This window comes from Corticium candelabrum, chromosome 1 (genome assembly GCF_963422355.1).
Source record: "Corticium candelabrum chromosome 1, ooCorCand1.1, whole genome shotgun sequence".
NCBI classification, from domain to species: Eukaryota; Metazoa; Porifera; class Homoscleromorpha; order Homosclerophorida; family Plakinidae; genus Corticium; species Corticium candelabrum.
In genome coordinates this window covers 9,745,456-9,758,193 of record NC_085085.1, presented here as the reverse complement: position 1 = coordinate 9,758,193, position 12,738 = coordinate 9,745,456, and positions in this window count along the sequence as shown.

Here is a 12,738-nt window from a genome sequence, read left to right as displayed (position 1 = left end):
AGCGTGAATTTTTCTCTCAGGCAGTCGGCGACAGATAATAGATCTAGAAACTTGTTGATCTGTTGCCTGTTCAAAGTCTCTCTTCAGCTGGCGTGAAGATGAACGTCGATTTCTCATGGCGGCCACTTCGAGAAATCGGTCAGCTCTGGCAGATGTTTTCTTAGGCCGGCCAGATCTTTGTCGTAACCGGTCTTTCCCGCCGCTAGTCTTCTCAGACAATTGTTCACCGCGCCGCGTGCAACAACAACGTCTTCAGCGGTCCTTCGTTCGCTCAGACCGTGTTCTCTCATCGCTTCTATTTTGCCATATCACCGTGGACTGAGCTGCCGAAGCATATCTAAATTCGCAGTTGCTGGCAGATTCTCTCTAGTTTTCGAAAACCTACAGACTCATGACTGAGCTGCATGAACCCGGACTTTGGAAGCACTACGAGCCATAGCAACGAATGGATACTCAAAGATTTCGCGCCATCAACCTCATTTTGCAACATTCTACTCACAGCTGTTTCAAACCGGAGGTCAATTTGCAAATTTTGAGTACAGCATTGAGAATTTAGCTAAATAATCGTGTTTGCTACACACTATTAACTCAATGTCTCCGGTCAGTGTTTATTTCTTTCTGTGTTTTCGTTCATAAACATGACAAATATAATCGATCGGTGACGTCACAGTGGTTTTTGATTTTTTGAGAGTAAAGAAAAAGTACACATTACTTGGGGTAGCGTAACGCTAAAACTAGCTAAACTTTCCTCATAAAATACGAAGACGCCGTCACGTAACTCTGCTATTGAGAAATTCATGACGTTTCCGTGTCTTGTCACAATATCGCGCGCTTCAAACTATAGATTTATTTTGTAACTAAATAGTTCCTATGGGCGAATTTTTCCTTCAAATTTACAGTAGAAATTTTGCAGTAAAGAGCTGTTTCAATTATAGCCGTAGAGGCTGTTATCATAATGTTGTGGTCATTCAAACTTCCGGTATAGTCACGTACGGGGAGTGGCTTATTCTTTTGTGACGGTCTGTGTATATATATATATATATATATATATATATATATATAATACACAAACACGGGCGCGTTATCAGACCAATCATGAAGTGGGCTTCGTTTAGTGACTTCACAATTACTTCATAGTGAATGAATATAATCTGGGTAACTCCTCATATACTGTACCCTAGATGTACAGTATCTAACACCTAGTGTCTTTATGATCATGACCAATGTCGCCCTTTTACCTGCTACATTCTCTATTGCATTTCACTGCCTTCTTACCTTCGTCGATGGGAGTTATGCCTGATATCGATGATCTCTCAGTAATTGTTTGCTGCACCATAACTGTCTGTAAAAGAATCGCACAGAATTTACAAGGATCAGTGTTGCCTATGTATATACATGGTTTATTCATTCCAAGGGGCGTGTCTGAGACCTCTGCCTACGGACAACTAGTGCGGAGCAAGATTAAAGGTCACCAAACACTAAACTAAACAGCAACAGACAGCAAGAGTCAAAACAAAAAATTGAACAGAATTGAAGCTATTACTACTTTTACACAAATAGGTCTGAGTTCATGGAACAGTCTTTTTGCTTCGTAAAAGAAGCAGCCGATTTTGCAATGCCAAATTCGAATCTCATATCGTAATCTTCTTGTTCCAAGAGTACCCAGGCTTCCTCAATGCTAGGAGCGTCAAGAAGTTGTTGAAAGAAATACAGTATGTCATGAGAGAACAAAGCAGTAAACATATAAGAGATGGGTATTGATCCACAAATACAGTATACCCTTCCGCAAACGTAAGATATATTCCTTTATCAATTTCCTTATGCATTTACCCATTCACTCACTCATTATATTCTCTTTTTCAATTACATTTATGATTTTGTGTTTGATCAATATTGGTGGACTGCACAGTGCATCTAGATGGTATGTACGTTTTGACATCATTATCACGTATGCTTGACAGCGTCAGCATACCCAACAGTCGTCATGATCAAGAGCATTACATTACCTTTTCCCACAACTGTTACTGAGAAACATCTGGCACTTCAATGACCGATGGATTGAGGTTCTTGCGATCTTTGCCATTTAGTGAGCAATAGAAGGTGCTAAGAATGTGGGAGCTGGGCTGCCCTGCATAACTGACATAGCCATTAAACGACCTAACTACAAACACTACATAACCACTCAGCAATAACAATTAATTGGCAATCAGTAATTTCACCAGTTACAAAATTAGTTGAGAATAAAGACGTGGTAAAGGAAGTGAGATGCAGTGGTAATGACAAAAGTCGTCCAGGTGATGTTTTTCATCCTGACTTTTTAGAGGGCAAACCAGCTTATTTCGACATAACAGTCAGAAACTCATTGCAGCCATTGTACGTGACAAAAGCAGCAGTAAGGGCTGGGGCAGCAGCTGAAGCAGGTGAAGAACAGAAGGACACACGTCACGAAGCAAACGTTCTGGCAACAGGTGGTCTTTTTTACCCCTTGGTATTGGAAACATTGGGTTTCTGGTCTCCGTTCAGCATTAAAACGTTAAAAGCTATTGCATCTAAAACTTCAGCTGTCAGCGGAATTCGATTCCATCAAGCTTTCCAGAATTTGACGCAACAACTTTCGGTACAGTTGTGGAAATACAATGCAAGGATGTTGTTCAGAAGAATTCAACTTGAAGTACAGGACATTGATAGTTGGGATATACCCACCGTAGCGTAGTGTAGAATTTGGTAGTTAGTTATATATATATATATATAATTTAATATCAACCAGTTTACCTCATCAGAAAAAAAAAAAAAAAAAAAAAAAAAAAAAAAAAAAAAAAAAAAGGTTTTGTGAATACATCTCCGTTCAAAGACAGTGACTTGCATGAAGGAGGTCCTAAGAATAGATCTAATTTGATACATTCCTGAAGTACTAAACGAAGATGTACACGTTTCCGGTGCCTAACTATGTGCAGGTTTTTAGTGTATGAATATGTACGCGTTTCGGGTGCATAAATATGCGCGCGTTTCCAGTACCTGAATTCTTACCCTTCTCAATATTTTGCAGTCTTATCGTATTGTTTCTGTAACACAACCGGTCTTCCGTGAAACGCCTGGCCACGTAAACGTGGTTGGAATCCGGACAGAGATCATCAGAGTGAGGTGAATGGCGAGGACCCGGGACATCGTCGGAGTCCGGCCCATGCACTCAACCTTTCACATGAAGTGTAGAAGAAAATGAAGGAGACCCGTTTGACAAGGAGTCTTAAGGGAGGGTCTGGGTGGGAAATTCGAGAAAGAGCAATTGCACGATCAAGCATGAATGCCGCGCACTTGTCTGTCTATATAAGGAGTGCTGTAGACAGCACACATTGTTCCTCTCAAAGCGTGGAAAAGTTTCCTCGGACTGCCATCCCTGTTGACACTTTTCGCGCTCCGTGTGCGCAAGGAGAATTCGACTGCGTTTAGTTACCTTAAACTCTATTTAAATATGCACGCACATTTCAGACCACAAATATCAAATTTCAGTGTATATATTTTCGTAATAAAGTCATGATTTGCTTGCCCAATCGTGATTTCGATTTTACAATTGCTAGATGACCAAGCATTTCATCAGTTGCAGGTCACTGAGCTTTATCCTGACACACGTGTTCTTCGACTCAGGTATTAATATTCATGATAAATAGGACAGTTTTGCAGATTGGATGCAGGTTTTAGATGTACAAATTTTCCTGTCGTTTTGAACGTTCATCCACTGGCAAAACATCGAAATCTACACTTTTGGTCCGGGCACACGCGGCAACTTTAGTATCAAGACCCAGATTAGGGTGGACGACCCCACAACGTAAAATCAAGATGTCGACCATCATGAGACGAATCATCAAAAGGCTGCTCAAAGGTTGAGAAGCGTATTAGAATAGTGTTATCTTTCTTGTAATATGTCCGCTTGCTAACGCACTTGTACCGGAAGACATTCAGCGCTAGCGCACCGCGTCTACCTCGGATCTCTGGAATCATTTCTCTTCGCGGATTAGGTCCTAGCGCAGCAGCGGATTAGGTCCGTCGGCGATATTTGGTCCGCGCACTAGCGCGCTCTCTTATTGTTCAACAGACTAAAACGCGAGCGTAGTTTTAGTCTGCTCGTCTGTTTGTCTGTGCAGATAGTGTCGAATATGATATTTTAGGGCGAAAGTCTCAGGCAAGAGTGGAGTTAATCAACAAGCTGATGCACAGATTTGTAATGGTTGTCAAAGATCAAGTCTTGAACTCTCCAATGTTGCCGTTTCTTGTCCAAAACCAGTTTACTACCAGTAGGTGTACTGTACACGCTTAAAGGTAAATGGCTGAACGGATAGCTGATGCAAGTGAATTAATTAGAGTGCAACTATCACGTTTATGTACATGTAGTATCAAGGCAAGCATAGGGTAGTGGTAGGTCTACCCTGCTAGAACAAGTTTTACTTTTACCCAGGATATGTACATGTTGTGTAGAAAGGTTGCATGTGTCACATGTCACATCTTTTCATTACAGTATCTACGTCACCACCATAGCTACATTGACTCACACACTTGCCAGTCTACCACACAAAGCATTGTCTGTCATTATTGATTTTAGGGATGACTCGGTTTCAACTTGGCTGCAATGTCATCTGTCGCCCAAGTGCCTAAATGATGGTAGGCCAAGACTTGGAAGACAGCATGTCTTGATTTGACACAATAAATCCAGTCTGCTGGTTCCCCCATAAATTCATCGAAATTGTCAATGTCTTTCGGGTCCATATACCTTTCATTACTGGGGTTTGAAAGTACCTTTTTTAAAAATAATTTTAGTATTTAATAATAGGCCATGGAAACTTTGCTCCAATAGTGAAGTGCCACCACTGCCTTGTGCTCTCCTCGATGGTCACTTTTCGAGATATGTTGGGTGGTTGTTGGGTGGAGCACACGTCCAACAATGTCTGGATGAGACCTGTTGACTCCAATTTTTTAGTGTTGTGTCTATTTCCTTGGTAGTGCAATTAATAGCTGCAAGAACACTATTGAGATTTGTGTTTACAAATAAAGAGTGTACACCTTAGATCACTTTGCGACAACAATATTCGAACATCCACACATGAACACACAGTGCCTCTGCTCAACTTACTATATAATTCCTTTTCCGATTGTTGCTCTTCTTCCTCCTTACTGTTAGTTTGTATGGCAGTATGTATTTCACGACTATATTGGCAGAGCAAATAATACAGTTAGCAGTTCGATCACTTCTACTTTATAAATGATGTTGCACCCTCGGCTATTGGTATCAGTATGTTAGAGAGCACTTGTACGTTCCTCAACTATTTCTAAATCATCTAAAGTACAAAATGCATTAATTTAATGACATCCAAAATGTTTTATATCTGATTTGGATGTCATTTCATTTCTGCCCCGTATAAGTACAAATAACATCTATGTAAAGTATTTAGTGCATTATACGTACATCTTCCTGCACATCATCGTTACACTTGCTGTCATTAGCACAGGTATAATTACTGTCATCAGTTGCAGTGACTAGATGTTTCTGTGGCCTAGAATTGATCCAATGTTAGCTGTATTACAATGTACTTGAAAATTTTCGATCAGGCTCTTATCTTACATTTTCTTGTTCTTGCAAAGTGTCAAGTCAATGCATGCTCTGGCTAATGCCATCTGTGACTATAAGGAGCAAATTAGTTAAGCTTGCCATGAGAACTTGGGTGTAGTTGTGCGGTAATGTTAGCATTTCATATAGAGCGTGCTGCAGTAACAGAACGATGATGAAAAGCACCAATAGCTACCATGATGTCATACCAAGCAAATAAACACTCCACAGCCTGACCCATTAGTTTGTCGAGGAAAACTCTGTCAAAAGGCACAAATAAAATCAGCAATTGTTACAAATTCATTTTCTAAATAAGTCACCATACCAATATGTCACTTCCAACAATACAAGGCCAGTTTTCTGTCGCTGTCACACAACATCTCTGACCTTTCATTTTGATAAATTTTCTGTAAATCAATAGGCTTGTCAGTGATAGCAATTATTATTTTAAAATTGACAATATTTTGCTGAATATGAGCTACAACACATATATCCCTTCCACTTGGATTCAGAGAATCTAGGTATCTTATTTCCTTGTGAACTGTGTCCGAATCCCTTCCGAAGAAAAGAAATATACAGTTACATTTGATTGCATTGTTGCAGTCAGGAACACGGCTACCATTACAGTCCAATGGCCTGGAAGATGGATAGGTATTACCACTGTGTGATATTGAAATAGATTGACATTCTAGAAAAAAAGAAAGGTTCATTAGAGATATAAAATGTGCCATCCAATTATTCCGTTATCTGCTCGTCATGTTACACTCAATTCCAAGCAAAATACCTTCTTCCATTTCCATGTGTGATCCAGTGGCTTTTGTCCATACGTAACCAGTTTCGTGTACAGGAAGGAATTGTATGCGAATACGTTATACCCTAGTCTCTTGCACAGCCCCTCTTAACCCGTGCGCGAGGAGCGAAGAGGGGCGGTGCCCGCACGCGAAAGAGGGTCTGTTCAAATCCGGCAGATAATTGAGAACGGAAAAGGAGTGACTAACGCCTGACGTCGTCTCTTTAGCACGCGTAGCACGCGCCTGCCTCGGGTGATGACTAGCTATTATGTCACTCGACACGCCGTGAAGCTGAGACGTCATACGTGGTGCATGCGCATTGTTTCACCGTAGAGTGTAGCAGATCATGTAGTTCGCTACTAGAAGGGTACAGTAGAGAGACTGAGGAAATTGAAAAGTAACAGTAGGTCATTCCCTCATACAAGGGTACTAGGAGCCTGAGATTCAGATGGCAAGCTAGCGCGGATGCGAATGCCGTTCAAATGGTCAATGTAGTGTAGTAATATAATAGTTTTACGTCTTAGCGCACGTTAGCATAACAGTGGTTATATAACACATCGCTTACTTATAATACATCAGTCTTTTTACCTGCAATCGCCGTGTGTACCACTTTGGTGGCAGGAGTGGGATTTTAGAATGCAACGTGATTCGCCTCAGGTTTTCGATGGAACTGGAAATTTACTTTCCCTTCTAGGCCGTATCACCGTCTGGACAGCACTTAAAGGTTTTGAGGGAGAGAGGAAGGCACTCGCGCTAACATTCCGATTAGAAGGGGCGGCCTTTGAGAACTACCGACGTCTGGACATTGAGAAAAAGCAAGATTTTGATGTTATCCTCATTTTCACGATTGTCATCGATGTTTGAGACTGGGGCATGTTGCCCGAAACTGTACTGCTACATCTCCTGCATCAAAGAGAGGAGGTCAGATCACTAATTTAGCCACGGCTCTTCACGGTCTAATTATGGTTACCGCTAATATTGACCAGCAACCTCTTTCTTTTTTGGTGGATACAGAAGCAGACATCAGCTTGATACCACTTGATGTTGTACAGATGAACAACATGACAGTTAGAAGGAATATTGTTCGCCAACTAATAATGGTTGACGGTACTACCTTACAGTGTGAGGGAACTGTAGTTACGTCGTTTCAGTTGGGATCTCGAAAGGCATACAGTTCATTTTACGTTGTGAAAGGAATTGATTGTATGGTTTTGGGCACTGATGTTCTGTCGACCCTTGAGGTTCAGATAGATGTCGCTAATAGAAAGTTGTTCTTGAAAGGGGAAGAAGTGACAACATTCCAACAACCAGTCAAATCAGAACCAACAAGGTCTGAAGTGCATTTATTGAAGTTTGGTCGGGTGTATTCGCCAAGCAGTGTACTATTCGGGCCTGGCCAAGAAACCACCATTTGGGGAAATATACACTCCAATGTTACTAGTGAATGGACAGGAGTTGTGGAAGTAGTGGATGAGTTATGTGAACGTTCAGGACTTTTGGGATGTGCTACCTATTGTGTTGGAGGAAAAGGGGAGATGTGCCGGTGAGAGTTATGAACGTCTGCACAGAACCTGTAGTAATAGATAAAGCACAGAGTTTGGCGGAATTTACTGAAGCAACTGCGTTGGATGGGTGGATCGAAGACCAGTTGGAAAGAGTACTGATATTTACAACCCAATGGTTGACATAGATCTGGGTGAGTCATTGAGCTCTGATGAGAAACAACAATTTGAGAATCTTCTAAAACGTCATCGAGACGTGTTCGCTTATCCAGGCAATGAAGGGTATTCAGTGGATGTGGATGTTGAACATACGATTCCGTTTACTACCAAAACTCCAATAGCTTGCCGCCCTCGTCGTCTACCTACAAGATGGAAAGCTTAGGTTGAAGATGAGGTGAGACGATTACGGCGAGATGGGATAATTCGACCATCTACTTCTGGATATGCGGCACCTATATGTCCAGTTAGAAAGAGTGATGGGAGTCTTCGTTTATGCGTAGACTACAGACAGTTAAATGGTAAAACTAAAGACACCGCAATACCAACTGGGAATCTTCAAGAGGTGATTGAGTCACTATCAGGAGCGAAATTTTTTAACATCTTGCACTTGGCAAGAGGATATTTTCAAGTGCCAATCGTGGAAAAGGATAAGAAAAAGAGAGCGTTCCGGACACCTTCAGGATTGTATGTATTCAACAGAATGCCCTTTGGGTTGGAGGGAGCTCCAGCAACGTTTTGTCGAATGATGTCACTAGGTCTGGGACACCTAACACCAATTCAGCTAGTCCTCTATATGGATAATCTCTGTATAGTTTCAGATACATTTCGATTACATTTGGATCGGTTGGAACAAGCATTTACAACTCTTCACAAACACGTACTTCGACTTAATGCGAAGAAACGTCAATTTGTTACAACTCAGGCAATATTCTGTGGATTTCATATTAGTGCAGAAGGAATTAATCCTGATCTGGAGAAGGTTACTGCTATTGAAAGAATACCTACACCCACTACTGTCAAGGAGGTGAAGATTTTCTTGGGCATCACTGGTTTTTATCATCGATTTATTCCACGGTATGCTACATTTGTAGCACCTTTGACATCTATGTTAGTTGGAGAACAGAGCAAATCAAAGTTGCACTTTACCCCATACAGTGTTGGAGATCTAGTGTGGATTACACGTCCTAGTGGAGGAAAACAAGTATCTCGTTCTTTCTGTCCACGAGGGATGGGACCTTATAAAGTTGTTAAAAAGATATCCGACGTAGTATACAAGGTTCGTCGACCATATGGGAGGAAGGATGTGACTCTCCATCATGATAGAATAAAACCATATGTACATCGTAACTTGCGTTTTAAAAATATTAGAACAGATGTAAACCAACAAGGGATCTTTTGGATACTAAAACAAATGTAAACCAACAAAGAGATTCTCTCAGATATTTCCACAGACTCCAAGGATTTTCCGGAAGAGTTACCTGATCTCGTTGAAGCAGATTCTAACTCAAGTACTGAAGCTCCGCAAGTACTTAGAAGATCTCAACGTCAAAGATCTCGCCCACAATATCTGAATGATTGTATTGTAGAATCGGACTTTAGCCCTTCGTCTGAGGGGGAGTGAGGTAATGTAGTAATATAATAGTTTTACGTCTTAGCGCACGTTAGCATATCATTGATTATATAACACATCGCTTACTTATAAGACATAAGTCTTTTTACCTGCAATCGCCGTGTGTACCACATCAAGGTGACGTATGTTGTATTGGCGGTAAGAATTGACCCTACTTTAGCGTTCCATAGTTCCTAGACCAATGAAGTTGTTACGGTTAGCGCAGGTATGACTCACAGGCTAAAAGGTACGTGACCCTGTACTAAACGACCAGACTCATCAGACCCAGGAAGTTTCGCAGTTATGAATCACGAGGCCACAGGGAAAAGATGTCAAAATTCCATTCATGGGAATATTAATGGAAAGTACAGCATATTCCATGGATAAATGCCATCAATGAATCTCTAAACACATATCATTCATGGAAAATGGAATCACCATAACGGTTTTCTATTCGTGAATTCTATAAAATGGAATATGCTTTTTCCATTACCTAATTTCCATGGATTGAAATGAAATTTCATTATTGAAACATAGCTTGTCTATGAATGGTATATGCATTTTCCAGTAACAGTATTTGTATGAATTACATTAATGGTTGAGAGACGTATTTTATGGAAATATTTGTTTCCATGGATGGAAAATGAAATTCTATTATTGAAGCATAGCTTGTCTATGAATGGTATATGCATTTTTCACTAACAGTATTTGTATGAATTACATTAATAATTGAGAGACTTACGTTTATGGAAATATTTGTTTTCCTATGGATGGAAAATGAAATTCCATTATTAAATCCTATAGCTTGTTTATGAATGGAGTCTGCATTTTCCATGAACAGTGTTTGTAGTATGTTTATGGAAACATTTGTTTTCACACACACACACACACACACACACACACACACACACACACACACACACACACACCACCACCACCACCACCACCACCACCACCACCACACACACACCACCACACATCACCACACACCACCACCGCACACACCACAACACACACCACCACACACCACACACCACCACCACACACCACCACCACACACCACCACACACTACCACACACCACACACACACACACACACACACACACACACACACACACACACACACACACACACACACACACACACACACACTGTATAGTATACGTACTAGCTGCAGACACACGCTAATAATCCTAAATACATCACACCTGTACCATACAGATCAAATTATAGAAACACGTGTCACTTGAACAATTTAACTACCAATCTAAAACGTTTTTGCTTTTACCAGGTCATTCCTTGTTACAGAACTAAAGTCAGTCTTGCCATTTGATATGATCACAATTCCATCTTTGAGCATGGCATCAGCAACAAGAAGAATCGGTTTTGACTTTGACTTGTCGACTCCCATGTGCAGGTTGAGACTTCTGCAGGCACTTACAAGCTGGCTTCTGTTGATATCTTTATCCTGGTAACCTGGAACCCAACCATGACAACAAGTTCTTTAAATCCAGGGCCGGAATTGACAGCTGTAGGTTCATCATGGTTGTCTCTACCAAAATCTGCCAATCAAAAGAATATACATTATGTAGTCACACATAAAATACTATATCTTGGAATTCTTCACATTCAAGACCTATTTAATTAAGACTTCTTGATTTTCAAGCATGCAGCTTTATTCTGATCAACACACACACACACACACACACACACACACACACACACACACACACACACACACACACACACACACACACACACACACACACACATACACACCACATTCTCATGCTAATTTTTGCTACGACTATTTGATAAGAAAGACCAGTTGCAAGTGCAATTACGACACGTCATAGCACACAATTGATATATAGATGTAAAGACAGGTTGTACATGGTACTCTGCTTGTATGTACAGACATACATAAACATATACCTGAAGTGATGTCCTCTGCTTCTTTTACAAGCTTTAGAGGCCATATTTAATAAGAATGTGCCGTCACTGGTTCAGTGAACCAGTAGATGGTCTCTCCATGGGTACGGCACTGTTGGTTCACTCCCACAAAGAGACTTTACGTGAACTTTCAAATGTCCTGAAGGACAATTCTCCCATGGCACATGTTTCCTGCTTGTCCACAAATTGATCCCAAACCAATGTTTACCAGATTGGAATAGAAAAGGTGAGCATTGGCTATAGATACACATGCAGAAAAGACAAGTCTCTAACCTGACCAAAATAATTTAAGGTGATGATTTACCTCCAACAGAAGGTGAAACGGTCTCTTCATTTCGTTGTCTTGTGGCAATGCATAATATGGATTGTGCATCTTGCTCTTGAGGTTGATGCTGCATAGACTGTTGTGGTTCTTGTGAAGGTTCAGGTAGCGTCTGTTTGTCTGACAGCTGCAAAGACTTATCATTGGCTTCTCCAGTGGCAGAATTCGAAGACCGTTTCACCTTACGCCCATCCTACAACCCATACTGCATTTAATAGACGTATGTTTTACAATCTAAATCAACGGTAAAATATACTGGATTGGTGAAGTCAATGCCTTTTCTCACTCTCCTCCTCTCGTTGAGCGTGTCGATAATATGATGTCTAATTGCATTTGGCCCAAACCCAGCGTGAGGATACGAATACATAGGCACCAACGTATCTGTAAGCTTTTTCAGTTTTTGCAATGATTCAGAAGATTTCTTAAAGTTGGGAAGAGTGTTTCCTGGCCAAGCTTTCAGGACTTCCTGAGTTACAGAACTTCTTCTGAACGTAAGATTGCATGTGCTTTACGATAAGAAGTTTCAGCTAATGTTGAAAACATATTACATTGCAATATATGTTTTTCTGGCACTATGATTAAGGGTACCAAGTTCTTTCACAGTCAGCTTTTTTTGTCTACAGAGCCAGTGCCGGCGTTAATTTGTATATCCGGTCGACTTCCTGTTCCGGCCGCGGAAACAGACGTGCTTAGAGAAGTGTCCGGCGATGCAGCTGCTGGTAGAGCATCGTGCTGTGAGAGAAGCCTGCGTAACTTAAGTTGTTGACTAACAGTCTTCAACCCACATTCTCTCAGTTGCTCTACTGTAGTATAGTGAGATCGAGCCAGTTCCAGAAGATCCTCACCTGCTATCGCTTGTTCTAAACACGTATTAGATGGCATTGAGTTACTATGCATCAAATATCATTTGCCCTGGCTACGAGCGTGTTGGGTTTCGTAAATTTACATGCACGCGCCGCGCCGC